Genomic DNA, 18,020 nt, shown 5'->3' with positions numbered 1-18,020 from the left:
GGGGTGAGGTTCAGATGGCCTGACTGCATGGTGAGTACTGCTGTTGATCCTCCTGCATGGTGAGCCTCCTCCTGATGGCTGTTGCCCTCCATGAGAAGTGTGACACAACCTTAAATAATTCTAGTAGCTCCTGCTGATGGCCTTAATGGTTCCTTCTGAATCATATCCTGGTGATCATTCTGGATCAAAATATGTGAGTGACTAGTCAATTATCAGAGAAGCTTTCTATTACTGGTTTATGGACTTAAATTCTCCACAGTCCCAAATCAGCATAGTTGTCCTAAGGCAACAGTGTCTGTAATTTGGTCTCTTATATAGCTGGATGATGGATTGATGTAGAAAAAGATGGTTCTCTGTTACCTTAAATATCATGTGAACCTAACTTCCCAGTGAAGGAAAATTCCACTCATTTGGGATTTTATCCAAGACAAAATATTTGCACTATCAAGCAGATGTTAAAATTTGTAATTATCTTTTGAACTAAACAGTCAGTGAAGGACATTGATCACAGATGGAGGCTCCAAGAAGGAACTGTAGACAAAACTGGATTACTGAGAAGGTTCTATAGGTTGTTCATTCCAGAAGAGTTTCAAACGCTTCACTGGTTCACCTTTGACCAGAGGTATGTTAACCAAATGGTAGGATGCGCCAGCTTTCTGCTATATCACTTTCAGTTGCTGCCAGTCAGCTGTTTGATACTGGCTCCTCAGCAGAGGTGCAGTCACTTCTTCTATAAATGCTCCTAGACTATTTCAAAATAAAGTTAACCAGGTTTGCTAGACTGTAGTATCTGGAATTTAAATTATTTAGGAGCCCTCAAAAAGTTAGTTATCATGTCTCTGCCTGCTTTGAGCCTCCTAAAGTCTGTTCCAACCTAAATTGTTCTGTGAATCCATGGGTCTAAAGTCCCTGAAACTTAGTTGAGTGCAAAGGCTGTTGAGAATACCTCGGCTACATGCATCACTCCACAATTCAGTGAAGGACATTGGACACCTTTCAAGCCAGAATCAATCCCGTAACACAGTAGTTCTTCTGTTGTATTTTTCCCCTTCAAAACACTGAGTTCTCTACAGGTAGCGTGCTAATGCTTGTCCTTTTTTTTAGCCCTTACTTAGCCAGGGGCAAGGGATATGGTCAGACACTGCTTCTTTCCTTCTGTTACTCCTGTGAACACAGCTTTTCTCACCTCCTTTGGGTGAGTACCCCATGGAGTAGAGCAGCGAGTACTTCCCCTGCATCTAGCAGAATTTCTCCTGTCTTCAAAGGTCTGAGTTGACTGTAGCGCTTCCACTTTGCTAAATACCACAAATAGGACTTTGTGCCTGCCAGCTGGAAATCACACGTACAAGCTGATATAACCAATTAGCAGGGACCCTAGTTCTAGCTGGGGACTGGACGTGCTGTGTATGGATCCTACACGTGACTGCAGCTAGGTTTCAACCTCTGGACCTTTGGCACTGTAAGGCAGAAGCATCATCTGCTAAGCCAGACTGCAACTCCCCACTCACCAAGCTAAAAGCTGTGCCAAGTTTGCCTTAATGTGAAGCTAAATATGAAACGATATATCCTAGTACTTTCATACAGGTTAGTTCAACAGAGAAGAGGAAGCGCATTCACTAATATTGTCTTTCTATTCTTATACATTTTAATTATTTAAAATTCTTATTTACAGTTTTATAAACTGCTGTTATTTCCATCATATTCAAAGGAAAAAACTCATCTTGCTTCTCTACCATTACTCTGAGTTTTTGAAGGAGAAAGTTCATTAAGGTCCAAAGGATACCATATACTCCTCCATATCACATTTAATCAAAAACTCCACTCAGAAGAATTTGACTCTCAGTCATATTCATGTGAAAGTTAACTGGGAATAGTAATTAGTAATTTATTTGAATTCATATTTTTTAACATTTTTAATTGAAATGAGCATAAATAGTCTGGAGTTTTCTGTTGTCGAGTCTTTTGGTTAAATATCCTTTTTACCTTAAAATTCTGGATTCACTTTTCTGAATCCTTCTTGTGCTTGAAGGAAAACTCATTCATGCCAGTGTCTCTTCTCTATTGCACTGTTTTTCATTAACTTTACAGTTGCAATCTGTAGAGAATTGCTTTTTGCCCTGTGGATTAACTCCTTTCTAATAAGGGTTAGTTATAGATCCATCTATGAAACAAAGGAAGGTCCTATAAAGAATAAATAATAAATGGAAAACAGATATTTGGCAAAGAACATTATTACTTGTTCCTTTCACCCATTGCTATTTCTTAGCATTTCATGAGTAATAGATTATGTGGCTTCTCCCAGACTTTTTTAACTATGTTGTGGAATGCCCTTCACTGGAAGACTTTAAGTGAGATTAGTAAAACTGCTGGTAAACTTGATCTTGCCTCAGTATGGGAGGATGAACTAGACGACCTCATGGGCTTCTTTGCTTGTGCGTTTCTTTCCTGCTCTGCGTGTCTGTGATTCTCACAACTTGGACTCTTTTTGTAAAAAGCTGTGTTGTGCTGCATTTAGTTTAGCCTAAACTGGAGGTGAAATAGAACTGCTAACAATTTGCTCTGTCTATATTTCACATATCTGAGCTTAAGAACTTCTCTTTCCATTCAGTTTTAAAGCACTGAAACAAGAGAGAAGTATAATTCAGAGACTTCTTGTTGCCAGAAATGTTGCTTACAAATGCTTTGCTCTGTGAAGTTAAAGGTCAAGAGGGTTTTAAACCAGGATGTTCCTTGCCAACTGAGCAATTAAGGAAGCAATTATTTGCAGCTAATATGGTTTGGGATGGATTCCATCATTAGAACAATAAGACTTTTCCCTTGGTTTTGATCCAGTAAACATTGTTACGGAGCCATGTAACCATACATATAGACATTAGGGAAATGAAGGCAGAATTTGAAAAAGGAAGTCACTGAAATGAAGACAAACTCACATACAGATTTTAACTCAAAATGAAGCTGACCTCAAGAATGAAGGCTTCATTTATGATTGCTGAAGAACTATGAGGTTGTTGGAAGTCAACAGAACTGTGGTATTATGTTCTACATAAAAGTATAAAAACAAAGCAAGTGATTACTTTAATCCATTGTTCAAAGCAAGCTATTATGTCTACCTAGTTTAAATTAGTGAATTATGACGTAGTAGAAGACAAAGACATTTTCAGACAACATATTTTACTTGCTAGCAAAGTGATCTCAAACTATATATTGCTGCTCTGATGCTTTTCCAGAAATTCAGCTTAATCAATAATCAATAAATTTTCTAGCAATCTTTTTCTATATCAGGTTCATAACACCAAATTGACAAGATAGACAAAAGTGTTTTGTTTGAAATGCCCTTTTCTCTCTGAAGATAATTGCTGTGTACAAGTATGAGAAACTATATATTGTCACAAGAGGTAAAGTTCTAATATAACATCTTTTTTACAGCATAGTCATAGGGAGCGCTTAACAATTTTTCTGCATTTCTCATCAATTGTGCACAATGAAAGCAAATTATTAATATTTTTCCTGTTCAGATAAAATCTTTCCTCTGATATTGGTGGTAATTCCAACTGAAAGGAAGATACATTTGCTGAACAAAACATGTTTTAGCCACACAGCTCCTATTGTATCTCAGTTAGAGTCCTATGGAATGGCCAGTGTCCAAGGACACAAAAAGAGGTAAAACATCTGTTCCAAAATAAATATGGAAAACTACTTTAGGGGACATTTACGTCTATTAACATCAGCTGTGTCACATATGTTAAACTTATACTAAGCTCTAGTGTGCTGAACAAAGCCAGAGTATGTAAAGCTCTTTTCTTTTGAAACAACAGAACAGAACCAGGACAGAAATGAAACAGTAAAAAAGCAGCTGCAAAAAGAAGACCTGTGATCCCATGCAAATACTGAAATGATGACTTTTTTCAATTTTAATGATGCTACATTCCTCATCTCAGAAACACGTATTAACACATAGGTACCAGAAGAGCTGAACATATCTTGTCAAGATGTTTGTTAATTTATTAGAAGCAGAATCTATCTGGTTGTTTCTGAAAATAAAATTTGGACTGTGGTTGCGTACACACTTACGCATCATTAAGCAGGAGTATGTTAGGCTGCCTTTTTCCCTCTTGTAACACTGTGCTACAGATTTTACCTTCACACACGCCATTCTGCCTTACTGATGCTTTAATCCAGTGAAGGAAGGCTCAAGGCTTCCTTATTGATAAAAAGTAAAAGATCAAACAGTCTTAATTATTAAGACTATGTTTGGTCTAGCCAGCAAAAATGTTGGTTTTAATGATAAAATTATTGTGTATCATATTTTAAGCCTAGATAAGACTTCAGAAATAACCATAGAAATCTAAAAATGTCAGCTCGGTCCTTCTGTGTGGGAAGATCCTGCTGGCAAAAGCTATGGAAGGCCAAAATAGCAGTAGGCTTTATCATGCAACTTTCGTGTTTAGTCCAGATAGGTGAAATTGCAATGTCCTTAGCCAAAGGACATTTTCAGAGGCCTCTTCCAGGCACAAACCCAGAAAAACTGAGTCAATACATTACCCACATCTTCTTTAATAATGCTTTCCACCAGGGCTTAGGTTGGGAAAGAAACTCTGTATTCCCTGTTCTGTAGGTTTGACAGAGTTTGAATGCCTGACAGGCCAAATTAAGGTGAGGCATTATAGACCAGGCTCTGTGTGAAAGGTTCATTAATAAAAACAGAGGCCTTTGCTAGAAAGAACAGTGTTTCAGGAAAAAAAAAAGGGAACATTGTCATTGTTTTGTTCTACTTCGATAACTCTGTGTTTTGTGGGTGTTTTCAGCAAAGAGCAGATGGAAAACTGAGTCATGGATTAAAAGTATACCTTACTCAATAGGAATTTGATTACTTCTTTTCTGTTTTACAATAAATTAAATGCATAATCATCAGTTTTAGACAGGAGCCCAGAAAAATATGTAAATCCACCAAAAAAGAAATGTGAAAGAGTATCGTATCTTCAGAATACATTTTGTTGTTCTCTATGAAAGCAAGATATTGAAAATAGTACAGTTTTCAGTTTAGCCTCAAAGCTCTGTTTTTCATTATTGTGGCTTATTGCCCACTATTAACTGTCTCCAAAGCATCATTGGAAGCTCGCATGTTCTTTGACTGCTTCTGCTACAGATTGTGAAAGAAATTGCTGTATATTGTGGCTCGTTAAGTTTTATATTTGGTTTGCTGTAGAAAAAATATTAACAGTATCTTCTGCTGCCTACTCTTTTGACAGCAGGAAAGATGAGGACATTAGTGTGGATTCCCTCTGTCCTTCGTAGCAGGCTGAAAAGAAATTCATTTGACGATGAGTTGCCAGAGAGCTGACATGGTACCTGAAGAGCTACCATGTGCATTTCTAAAGGGTGCTCTGGTCACTGATAGCTTATGTTGAGCCTCGGTACCAAATATTTTGCTCAGTCCCCACTCTGTAAAAATGAAAATACGGAATTGGGATGGAAGGGAAAGCCTTCTGTGACCCAAGTAGTTTTCTCAGTTTTCACTCTGCGGATGGGATCCATCTTACCTGACTTGTGTTTTCAACAATGTAGAGCTCTACAGCTGAGCTTGTTCCTTTGGATGCCTTTATAATCAACTGGGAAAAATCAGCAGTTTTAAGGCGCAGTTCGGCTGATCTGTTTTGAATATCTATTTTAGTTGTCTGAATGGCTCAGCTATAAAGATGTAATGTCTGTGCTTCAGCTGTTAATATTTGATCAGATGAAACCTACCCTGTGTAACTTGCATCCTGAGCAATCCTGATAAAATATGTGTGACAACCCATGCATGCAAAGTTACAGGAGTTTCATGTTCACAGGAGGTAGGGAATGTGGCGCAAACTCCTTTAGCAGGATATTGGTTGCATCCACTAGCACATGAGATACTTGTAGTTCAGAACTGCTGTTCAGTACTGCTGTCAGAACTGTGGTGCCACTTTGTGACTACTGAGTATCTGAAGATGAATTAAACGTTCAGAATTTAAAGACTTGTGGGTTGTTGGATGTTCTGTGTATGTATATTTTAGCAGAATGAAAGCATGTGTTCCTAAATGATTTGACCTGTGTCGGATCTGACTCTTTATCCACTGAAAATTCCTAAAACTCTTACCAATACAGGGTCAAGTCATAGAGGTAATGTGATTTTTGCATAAAGGTTTGTTTTGGAAAAGGAAGTGAAAGAAGAGAAGAGGGAAAAAAATAAGACTGGTGATGAAGGAAATTGAACAGTGAAACCACTTTTCCCATAAATAATTTTATTTGAAAGTATAAATTTGTGGGGTTTTTTTTACTTTCTCTTTATATGCCTTGAGGCTTTACCCTTCATCCAGGGTTTTATCATCTGTTAGGAATGCAATTTATAATTTAAATAAACAATAGAGAAATAAATCCACTAGTGATAAGACTGAAGGCTCTGTCTTTAGTCTCTATGAAATAAAAATTCAAAGTGTTCACCCCTCACCTTATGAAGTTATAAAGCTTTGCTCCAGTCACATATTTTTGTGACTGTTCCCTACCTTTAGTTGTGAAATACATTATAACTTGTTCAAAAACAGTTGAAATATAAAAACTGATCTGTAAATATATGATTTGCTTTTATTATTTTGTAATAGAATAATATGAACAGCACAGAAAATTAACATACAACATAGAGGTTCAAAAATGCACTTTTTTTTTCTTTTCATTCTTTTGAGTTCTCAGGTCCCAGCCTGCCAGTCTGTGCTCTTTCAAAAGTGTTCCTTAACCTATAAATACCAAGCTTAAAAGGAGGTAAGGACCATCTGGAAAAGTCTTCTTCCTGGAAAGAAGAAAGAAATGTATGGTGTCTAAGTCTTAGGGGTAGGTGTCCGTCAAGATGGAAGGAGCACATCACACACTTAATGTTGGATGTGGTTTTGACCCTCTCACTTGCTGAGGAAGTGCTGGACTTTAAGAAGCTTGGAAACTTAATTTGTAGTGATAAGGACCTGGATTAATTCCATTCCTCTTGATAGGAGCATTGACTTTGCATTAACTCTTCATAGGAGCATCTGTGTTAGGGGGATACTTACAGTAAGTTCCCTCTGTGGCAGATGGGCACTATTCTGATTCCTCCAGAAGGCTATTAACTTTGGCATGATCCAAATCAACTTCTAGAGCTGCTACTCTCTGTCCTTTGACTAAAGATGGCTTCAGCTGCTGTCTCATAACTTACAGGACACCTTTAAACAAGAATATGGGACAAAGCATCAATTTACATGCCAAGATATGAACGATACAATACTCTTGTGTCAATAGCTAGTCTCTGTCATAAAATATTATAGTTAAAAAAATTAAGATATCTTTGGATTTCATAGTCATCCTAAATACATCCATATTTATCTCGATTCCCTATGTCTGTAGTGTGTTTGAAGATCCCCTGAATGCAACGGAGAAAGGTGTTCATCCCTGTCCAAATCTGAGCATCTCTCTTAGATGCCTAAGCTAGAGCATTAGTCCTTCAGAGTCCTCAGTAAAGTGAATGGAGAAAGGCAATCCTCCAGGGAGTGAGTTGGAGAACCTAACCCATGCCATACAGACATTACAGAAAACAGCTCTTCTTGAAGTCAATAACAACCCTATTCTTCCCCTTCTCAAGGATCAGAGATCATGATCACTTTTAAAACCAGAAGTATAGTTTAAGTGATGATGAGAAGAAAAGACATTCGCTGAGCTTCTACTCTGCCTTTCCACAATTTTTGCAAACTGTCTTGCAGCTTCAGAAAAGACCTGCAAGTTTCCTGGCTATTATCTGTGAAAGGGGGCTCTTACAATAAAGATACCACAGAAAGAAGGCTCTGTGCCCGTAACACCAGCAATTAAAGGAATGGAAGTGGTTGTTCCTGTGCAATGCTGAGTATTTTGTTCTCAACCCAGCAAAGTATTGATATGAGTGCTCAACCTTAAACAGGTGAACCTAAAGCAGGAAGAATTGAATGGGAATTATGCACATGCTTAGTGAGAATAGGATGTTACCATGCCTGCTTGCTCCATCTCCTGCCACAGAACTGGGAATTTTTGTCACATCTCATCTCCCCATCCTGCTAAAGGAATCACAGCTATTAAACCACAGAAATACTGTTATTTAGTTACTCCTTATAAGAAAGAGATGATTGTCTGGAGCAAGCAGTTCTGGGGAGTAAAAAGACAGTCAAGAGCCTACCCCTTTGTTACCCACACAACTGCCACGTGTAGCTTTCCATGCACAGGCTGTTGATTAATTTACTGGGCTACGTTTTAAGATGGAGAGAGACATTTTTGTTCTGTACTCTTATTGTTTAGGACACTTTGGTTGTAGTGACCAATTGCTAAGCCCTTTGCTGTAACTGCAGATATGTTTGCAATAGATTTTTCTTAATTTGTGTTTTTGTAATGGTTTGGGCTACTGCTAGTCTCTAATAAATTGCATTTGGTGTCATACTACACAACTCAGAAAACTACTGTGAAATATTTTTAAAGGTTTTTCTGCAAATGGATCTACCATCTTCTTCCCTTAATGAAGCAGACAGAAGCTGATATAAATGAATACATATTTTGAGTTCTGTATTGCTAAAAATATCTTGTCTTTATAGACCAGAACTGTGACTGATAACCAGACTTAATTGTAAACTCCAAGTAAGGGCTAAATTACAGCTCCTTGTTTAGTTGAAGCTGCAAATTATCTAAGTAGGAGTTAAAATACTAGTAACATCAAATAGAGGACTTGTCAAACTTGCAATCATTCAAATAAAACTTCATTACAACATGTATAGTGCAGCTGGTTAAATTAGGAATTCTGTTTACAGCTCATAGTAAAAAGATTTTTACTGTTTTTTTTTAATCTATGAAACAGTTGCCTAAAGTGGAGCAGAATCCCCATGCCAGATGGACCTCTACTTTAGAGTTAGTCTCTGCTTATCCCACTGGAGATTTTTTACTTAAACCACTAACTGAACTCCCATCAATCAGTACATAAAGGATTTGAACTTGCATCTCCTACATCTCAGCACTACTCATTAGGCTTTTAGAAATTACAGAGATCTCTTAGCTGTGTTTTCTGCTGGGCTTAGTCTGGCATATGAATTCGCAGAATAATTACTAAACAGCCTCTTCTGACAAAATTAGAGGAATACCTACTTTTGACTTGAATTTCAGCACTGTCAGGTCTCAAGTAGTTGTGTGCGTGCCAAGTTACAGCATAAAAAGCCCTTAGGGCACATTTGGCCTGCAGCACTTGCCTTCTGAGGAGAGGCTGAAGGAGGCAGACTTTTTTAACCCAGAGTTCAGAAGGTTTCAGGGAGAGTTAATAGCAGCCTTCCAATATCTAAGAGGAGGTTGCCAAGAAGAGGGAGCCAGGCTCTTGATGAAAGAGGTGCACAGCAGAACAAAAGCCAGTGGTCATGAATTGAAACAGGGCAGTTTCCGGCTGGGAACATGTAAGGGAACGTGTCTCGCTTTGAGGACAGTCAAGTGATGCCAACTGCAGAGAGGGGGTTGTGCAGGCTCCATCCTTGGAGGTTTTCAAGACCAGAATAGACAAAGCAACATGAGCAACCTGGGTCTGATCTCATAGCTGAGTGTCCGTGAAGCAAGAGGTTAGATTAGAGACCTCCTGAGGTTCTTTCCAACTGCAATGATTTTGTGACTCTGTGATTCTGAAAACTGTATGGAAGAAGATGCACTTTTTCGAGAGGCATAAAACAAATCAGATGTGCTCTTTGACTGTGGCAAATCATTATGATGTGAAGGATTCAAAGCTATATATGTTAGTTTATATTAATGATTAGAAGTGCCTTTTCATTTTGAAATTCTATCGTTTGACATCTGAAGTAACTAATATAATTTACAAAATATGAAGAGTGTTACAACTGTAACATATAAAACTCAGATGAACATACCACAGCCTCAAGGTAACCCATTTCTTGCTTTATAAGCCAGAAATACTTGTGGGAGTATCATAATGTTCAGAGCGCTACACTGTGCAAACAGATCTCTGCTCTTAGTTGACAGATGTGAAGCAAAAACATGTGGTCAGACAGCCCCTTAAACACTGCACATGTGGATGTTGCAAGCGCGAGTTATTCCAGATAAAATGACTATAAAGTTATGATCAGCATGTTTTCACTCTATTTGTCACTTTTCTGAGACTATATCATGATTTGATATTGTATTTTTTTGATACCATTACTGTCTGTGTGAGGAAAGCTTCGGATAAGGAGCTTGTACTTCAGAAAAGAAGGACAAGCAGATCTGAAGAGTTGCTCGGTTGGAAAAAACTTATGTATGTGAGCTGTATCTGGTAGGGCACGAAAATGAGTATTCAAGGAACTTACACCTTGCATTAGCTCCTGGCATTTGAGGCATTCACTATTAAGCATTGTGAAAGGATAGAGATTACTCTTGGAACTCACTGTATTTGCTGTGGAGAGGTACTCGTTAGCCTTGTGGACCTTTGAGATAATTACACTCAACAGCTGCCACTGAGGTCAGTCAGAAGACAGGAAAAAATATCTTGGGAAATGCCCAACTTCTTGCAAAAACTGGTTATGAACGGCACACTGCCAGTGGACCACCGGCACTCATAAATAATGATAGCACCTCTTTTGTTTGGCTTTAACTCAGAACTAGCTTCACAACTTCAGTCAGTTACTGGAGGCTGAGAACAGCAGAAGAGGACTGAGACAGCTTTTTTGCTTTACAAGGAACGCCTTACAGCACATCCAAGTCTCATTTACATGAAGCTTCGCTTTTGCACTCTGATACAGTGAAGGGGTTTATACTGTTTTACCAGGAGAAAGTGGAGTCATCCCCAAACCATTGAACTTGGCAATGTGAAGGCCATTTGGAGCCTCTGTGTGCCTGGGTTTTCATAGCTCCATTGAGGTCATTTGTTGGACCCGCGTACCTTTTCATTCCCCAGTATGCTAGACGCTGAAGTTCTTCAGCCTAGAAGAAGGAGGTTATTTAATGACCATAACCTCTGTGTGGTGGTCAGTTAAGATCAGTCTTTGTATGGACATTTTGCAGTGCAAAATTGTATGCTAGAGTTTATCTGCTACATGTTTTCTTTTTAGTGCACTCCATATGAAAACAGTAATACAGTGCTTTCAGACTAGCAGTCAATCTTGAGTTGTTTCCTCCTATGTAATGCTTTCAACACAACAGAAGACAAGTTTAATACTGCAAAATAGAGGCATTTTGAAGAAGTATTTCCTAATATTTTTTAGCAATTGCAAACAATTATTTAAGCAATTTTATCCAGTTGTCATAACATGGCACATCTAGACAGCCACGTACCCTAAGAAATTCATTTACCATTTATTTAACCCATATCCTTCTCTTTTCCCTTTCCTCCTTCTGATCTTCCCTCAAGCTTTCTCACTCTCTTCTTTACGTTAGCAATATGAAAAGAAAATAACTGAAAAGAAATAAGAAGTTATCAAACGTAAATACTTTTCTAGAAGTATCCTCCCCTGATTCAGGCATGCAGAACTGCCATTTTTATGAGAGAAAGGGGTATTAGCAGCTGGAGGGTAAAGATCAGTATGGTAGAATCGGCACAGCAAGATTACTTCACATCTGTGTATTTCTATAAAAAAAGACTGTAAAGTTTATACAATCTCTACTGTTGTTAAATGATAAAAGGGCTGTAGAAAGGATGTGGAAAGAGGGAATTAAAGAGAAGTAAAAGCAAAACGACAACATCCTTGCACTAATACTTAATGTAACCTTTGTTAAATTACTATCATGTATCTGATATAGATGACAGTATACTGTATATAATGGTATCTAATGTATGCTATATCATAATATACTGTAACCTAATATTTGCTGGAATAGGTCCCTTCCATTATCTCAGTCCTTTTGTCTGTAGTACATCCTCCACGTCTGATTTGAACTGGAAACGTCTGTTTTCCGCAACAGCCAAGTCTGCAGCAAGGCGAGGGTCTGTGTGCATGGTAAATTCTGGCTGCCCTTTGCCACATGGAAGAGAGCTCACGCTGGAGGGAATCTGACCTCTGCGTTTGGTTCAGGATTTGTAGGGGTTTTGCTGAGTTACTACTGGGCAAACACTCTGAGCAAAATTCCTATCCAGTATCTTACCAAGGAAGAGTAGGAAGATGAAAAATAGCTGGTTAACAGCCAGGAGTATGGGCAGGCCAAGAGCAATCCATCAGCTAGACTGTTCATCTGTCTAGGCAAAAATATTTAAACAACAAGATAATATTCCATCCATGGTTTCAGAGCTGCTCAGGGGGCACTGCCTGTAATCAAATAACATTATCAGTCAGGAAAACAATGTGAGTTATAATGTGGGAGGGTTTGCTATGGGATGTGAGTGTATCCATGCCTACTTTGCTGAAGGAAAAACTTGTTCCACATCTCCAGAAACCCGAATTTACGGCAATTCATTTTATTAGTGGATACAAGAAAGTTAAACACAAAATGCCTTTTAGGCTGACTCAAAATACATATGAAAGGTGGAGGAGTCTTACCTCTGTACAGAGTTATTTCTTTGAAGTGCTGAATCTTGGCGAGTGTAGGTTGGGTCACTGCCTGGGCCTGGAACATTGCCCAAATCCAAGTGTAGCCTCTGTCCTTGCACGAAAAACAGTAGTTAACATGTTTCTGACATTTTGAGGGGAACAACCTGAGTGATTTTGATTCAGTTATGTTTGTAGTGCTGCACTGGCTGCGTTATCTGCCTCCTCATTGCTCCTCAGACCTGAAGTGAATCACAGAAATCTTCCAGACGTCTGTCTATTAGGGACAGTAAATTGCTGTATAAAAGTATTTGTGTAGGTCAGGGAAACTTAGGTGACTAATAAGCTGTAATTAACTGCCTTAGTACATTGTTGAGGGAGCCTAAATTTCGATTTTTAAGGTTTTTTTTTTTTTCTATTTCCACTGTGCTCCATCTCTGTGCTAATGTGATCTCAGTATTGACCAAAGCAAGGCTTCAGCTCAGCATCACTTATCATGCCTTGTGCAGTAGAATAAACATTGTCACTAAGCATGTTTTTCAGTTTTTGGAAGTAATTAGTTGGTTTTTGTGAGGGGGGCCTTGTTCAACTAGTGGCTGCTCGATTACTTTAGCTGAATGTAAAGGACATGCAATAGTAAATTACTGCAAGCAGGCTGTTGGAGAAAGCGGGGTGAATTCTAACTTTAATCTGCTCATTTGGCACTAACTGCATGCAATCTGTTTCTGTCCATGTGTGAAAGCTACCTGCATGCAGTCTGCTGTTCAGTAAGCCATCAAGCTGTAAGGAGACTGCATTTTCAGTCTGCTATGCACCAGAAGGCAAACCTTTAATCAGTATCTTTTGAAAAAGATCATGATTAATAAAAATCCGTGAAATTCACTTCTGTGATTATAGCAGCAAGTGTGCTGCAAATTCATTAGAGTCAATTTTGACCCCATTATAGTTTAGAAAATAAATTACTACATGGCCAGATTCGTAGGTGTTCTAGGAAAACAGATTTGCCTGTCTTACTCCTGTCTCCCAGCTGTGTATATTAAATGAGTATCTGGGGATATGTAAAATTTAGTGCTGGACATAGCTATTAGACAGCAAGGAAAATATTCTAACTCAAATGTTCTTTTGAATGAAATATGTATTGATTTTCAAAGGCAAATCAGTCTTTCATTACTTCATTTTTTTCGTGGTAAGCCACAGTGTGGTAAAGGGGAAGTATAAATGATAACCAGATACTGTCTATAAATCCATTTATCTTTTCTCTTTTGATACAGTCTTCATTGTGTGCAATGTCCAAGAAACTTTCATCTTCAATGATGTTAACTGAGTTCCTTTTAAGTATTGTATTTTTACTGAAACTTTTAACTGAAGAGGAAGAAAGGAAAAAAAAGTCCACACCATTTCTTAAATGTTCACATTCTCTCACTCTATTTCATATAGAGTAAAAGTCATAGTCTTCCCTTCTGCGCTACCATAGGCTTATACAGCACCTTCTGAATCTAAGTAGCTTCAATTTGAGATATGGATAGTGTGGAATGGAGACCTATGCATGCACTGTCCATCTGTCCTGGACATTTGCACAGAGACTTTCTCTAGTGGCATTTACACATTCTTAGTTTTAGCCCTTACATTTCTTTGTGTATGCAACAAGGCTCTAAACTTTACATCAGTAATAGATTTTTCATAAAATACTTGCTGGTTACAGTTAGAAAGATTTGTGTAAATGCTCTCTTTCTAAAAATATAAGATCTTTGGACCTGTCTCTTGACTTGGTTAAACAGCCTAATATCTTAATAAGAAAAGGGTCTGATATTTGGTCAGAAAAGCCTCAGAGATGGACCCTTTATCAGAGATGGGCCCTTCATCAAAGGCCACTTTAAAAACACAGCCAAATACAGAAGGGTCAGGCTGCTGCTTGCGGGGCTGCCAGCTGCTATGACCTGCTTCCCACTGAGCTGCTGGGAAAGCACAAGGTGTTAGGGATCATCCTGCCCACAATGGGTGCATTGCAACCAGCACACATCTATTTCACGTGCCTCTTTTCTTCTTGGCACCTTTCAAGTAGTCGCTGAGGTGGCCTTCCACAAAATGGACATCCCCAGGCTCAGGTCTGGCCCCGTGGCACACCCCTGTGTCCCTCTGGCCGTCTATACCTGGGTGATATTTTTCAGTGCAGACAGGGTATTGAGCAGACAAACCTTTTGTACCCCTCTCACTGGAGAGCAAGCATAGGTCCTTTCACCAGGGGTATTGCTTTTTGAAGAGGAGGGTGTTGGGCTCTTGGGAGTTGACTTGAATGACTCGGTTGTTCAACACAACTGCTCTCAGGATCTGGCCCTGTGTGTTCCCTGGGACACCATTAAAGACAGCCAACATCAAAGCACGTGGCTGCACGAAGCGGGCCATGTGCCCAGGCTCTTCAAACATGTACGTCAGTGCAGACTGTAAATATGCAAAGGGAAATACCTCCTGTTGTCCACCAGATACAAGCGTGCTTTCCATTAGAGTGAAGCCTCCATACATATGCAGACTCTGCCTTTACATGAAAGGCAGGAACTCTCTGGGTTTTTTGGCATTGTCTGGGAAAAACACTTTCAGAAGTCTTCCACTTGCTGCTTCTGAGCCTGTATTAGTGGCTTTCTTGACGTTCCCCAGACCATACATGGCTCTGATGTGTGTTCCAAAACCTAGTGTGCCATGGAGAACAATTTGTGTATAAACAGTGTGTGCGTTAATTCCTTAAACAAAAACCATTTTAATTCACCCTGCAGCCAACATAACATAAATAAAGTAATAAACTTTTGGCTTTTTTAATGAATATATTTAGTCCATTTATTTATTATTTCCTTAGCTTTGTTTTTATCTACTTTCCCAAGGTAACAAAGCTCTTGAAATCTTGCTGTCAGTCCATCCATGGCTCACTAATACCTTTTCAACCCTTTAGGCCAATTTAAGCTCAATTTAGACTAAGAAAGGAAATTCTGATGTTCCAGTTTTTTTTTTTTAAATGAGAAGAAATAAAAAGAAGCAAAATCAGTGCTCCTATTGAACTGGACATGTAGGACTTAGTTCTTTTGCATCCTGTTTGGTGGTCACCAGGTTGCTATTCATCATGACTATTTTGGTGAAAAAAAATCAGTATTACATTCCTTTTCTTATGTTCAGGGGATGTGCAGGAGAATCCAGAGCAATCAGTTGGGAAGAGAGTGATTTAAGCATCCTGAGGCCTATGGAAACACACCATGTCCAAGCAGTGTAACTAGGCTCCTTATGCATTGCATAGGGAGTGTTAGCGAGGTAAAGCTTGCAAAGAAAGGTTTGATGGTTTTTTTTAGTAGAACATCTGACACAACTGAGGGAAGAAAGCACACACAAAAAACTAGCTGGGTACAAACCTTTTTAAAATTTAAAATAGAAGAGTTCAGCTTGTAAAAATAAGATTCTACACAAGCCAGAACAATGTATTGCCCTGCAGAAATTCATATGGAAAGGAATGTATCTTAAGTGCACCTTTCTCTGGGAGTTACACATCCAGTCTTGGGTTACAGGAGAGCCTGTCCTCCACTTTGAATTGCCATGTTCTCTCTCAGGGAGTTAAGTACCTACTTCAGTCAGTCCTTTCTCACGTAACACTTAACAGGGAGCCTGGTGGTGCTCCCTACATCCAGTTTTACCCTACGTTCTTTACACACATCTAGCCTGTGGGTGAAGCAGGTTGAAGGCTCTTTACAAGTCAGTATTTAATTGTACATACAAAGCAAATGCAAACAGGTTGCTTGGGAAAGACTGACACATTACTGCCCAGAATAGCCTATAGCCCACTGACTGGAGGGAAGACATTGGGAGCTTGAACTGAAATCTCTGCTGCAAATCAGTTAAAAGAGGGACTTAAAACTGTGTTCGCTATATCGCAGGGAAATGTTCTACCAGGGAAATACCAGTTAATGCTTTGTGCACTGCACACTCCCACTGGCATGTCCTGAGAACACCTATCAGATCAAGCAGTGTTGGCAAAGGGATTTTTGAACTCTGTTAGGGCTAAAGAGGCTGACTAACAGAGCTCTGCTGAGCTATGGGTGGTTTTGCCTATGCCCACTAGAAGAAACTTAGGCTCTTAGGAGGATGATGGCAACTGAGTGAAGATTTTGAGATGATACATTACAGGTGTGAGTAGTGTTGGTGGAGCTCCAAGTCATCTGCCCAAGCTGATACAGAAAATAAGAGGCAGAGTTGTGAACTGGACCCAAACATCCTAAATCTCTCCTTGGAATCTTAACCTCAGTATGCCCCAAGCCCTGAATAAAGCTAATAGATGTTCTTGCAAGGTCTACAAGATTCTGTGCTAAAAGTGAGAAAGTACTTTTGTTACAGTACACCGTGAAACACTGAGTTCAAGTCTGCAAGCCTTGCTTACTGTGAAAAGCAGCTTTAACAGTAGCTTTAGGAGATATACAGCTCACTGGACTGAGTCCTTAGCTAACATGTTTTTTCAATGCATTGCATTCATTGTCAGAGCATTTCAGTTTCAGAATTCATGAACGAACAGTAATGCTTTTCAGGTCATTCTTTCTCTCATACCTTTTCATACTTTCTGAATGTAGTGATAGCTGTTCAGTCTGAGAAGTTCTGCTGCGTTCATCATGGCTGTGATATAAAGGTCTTAGTCTAAAATCAAAAGGACAAGGCTAGAGTTCAAGTGTTTCTTGCACATAGGAACGTGTAGAGCATAGAGGACTCTGCAATGTGAACTGTGAATGCCATATACCCTGAGCATGGGAGGGTAGAAGAGAATGCTCCTTTAAAATAGCCACAAGGCTGTGGGATTTCCCAGCTAATATAGTACATTTTTTACCTAACTACCAGGGAAAACAGTCAGGGCCACATCAGCACTTTATTGAGAGAGAACCATAAATACCTAATAATTCCTTTGGTTGTCACATAAAATATTTACTTCTTGCACTGTCAAAACACATGGTTTTCTCAAGCTACTCCCCATTTTCAGGTAGTGAACTTGGCAAAATTCAAGTCAATTCACATTCAGAGTTTGCACTGGGAAAACATGGGGGGAAAGAGGAGGACTAAGTGGGAATCCAAAATTGATGCAGCTCTTAAAGTCTCCAGGTCAACATTACCATCTCGCTTTTTAAACCAAACAAACACCAGAACCTAAAATAGCAAAATGCCGCTCTTTATCTGCTATCCCTTGTTCCTGTTTTATCTTCACTTTGAGGGAGGAAGAAACACTAGATTCTTTTCGTTCCTTTTTTTCTTGCTCTGTGTTTTTAGTTTATAAAGCTTGCAAGCTGGAAATCGTCACTGTTCTTGCTTGGGAAAAATATCATTAGTTGCATTAGGAAAACACATTTGCTACGAAAGCAGTTGAAAAATTCATGCAGATGTTAGCTTCAAATATTGAAAAAAAAGCTGTAATTATCTTTAGGTACAGTGTGAAATATTTTCCAAAGCTTGTGTTTATAATATTTTATTCTTAATGGAGTTGGATTTCACATTCAGCCGTCTTACTTCAACTAA

At 38.9% G+C, this 18,020-nt stretch overlaps 1 protein-coding gene across 3 annotated transcripts in view; it reads left to right on the top strand.

Moving 5' to 3' along the window:
• Window positions 1–18,020, top strand: part of CPED1 (cadherin like and PC-esterase domain containing 1) — a 156,654-nt gene that overhangs the window by 103,689 nt on the left and 34,945 nt on the right. The window lies entirely within an intron of this gene.

Source organism: Mycteria americana, chromosome 1, assembly GCF_035582795.1.
Source record: "Mycteria americana isolate JAX WOST 10 ecotype Jacksonville Zoo and Gardens chromosome 1, USCA_MyAme_1.0, whole genome shotgun sequence".
NCBI classification, from domain to species: Eukaryota; Metazoa; Chordata; class Aves; order Ciconiiformes; family Ciconiidae; genus Mycteria; species Mycteria americana.
Note: the sequence above shows the minus strand (reverse complement) of the source record. Positions and strands in the feature narration are given on the sequence as shown.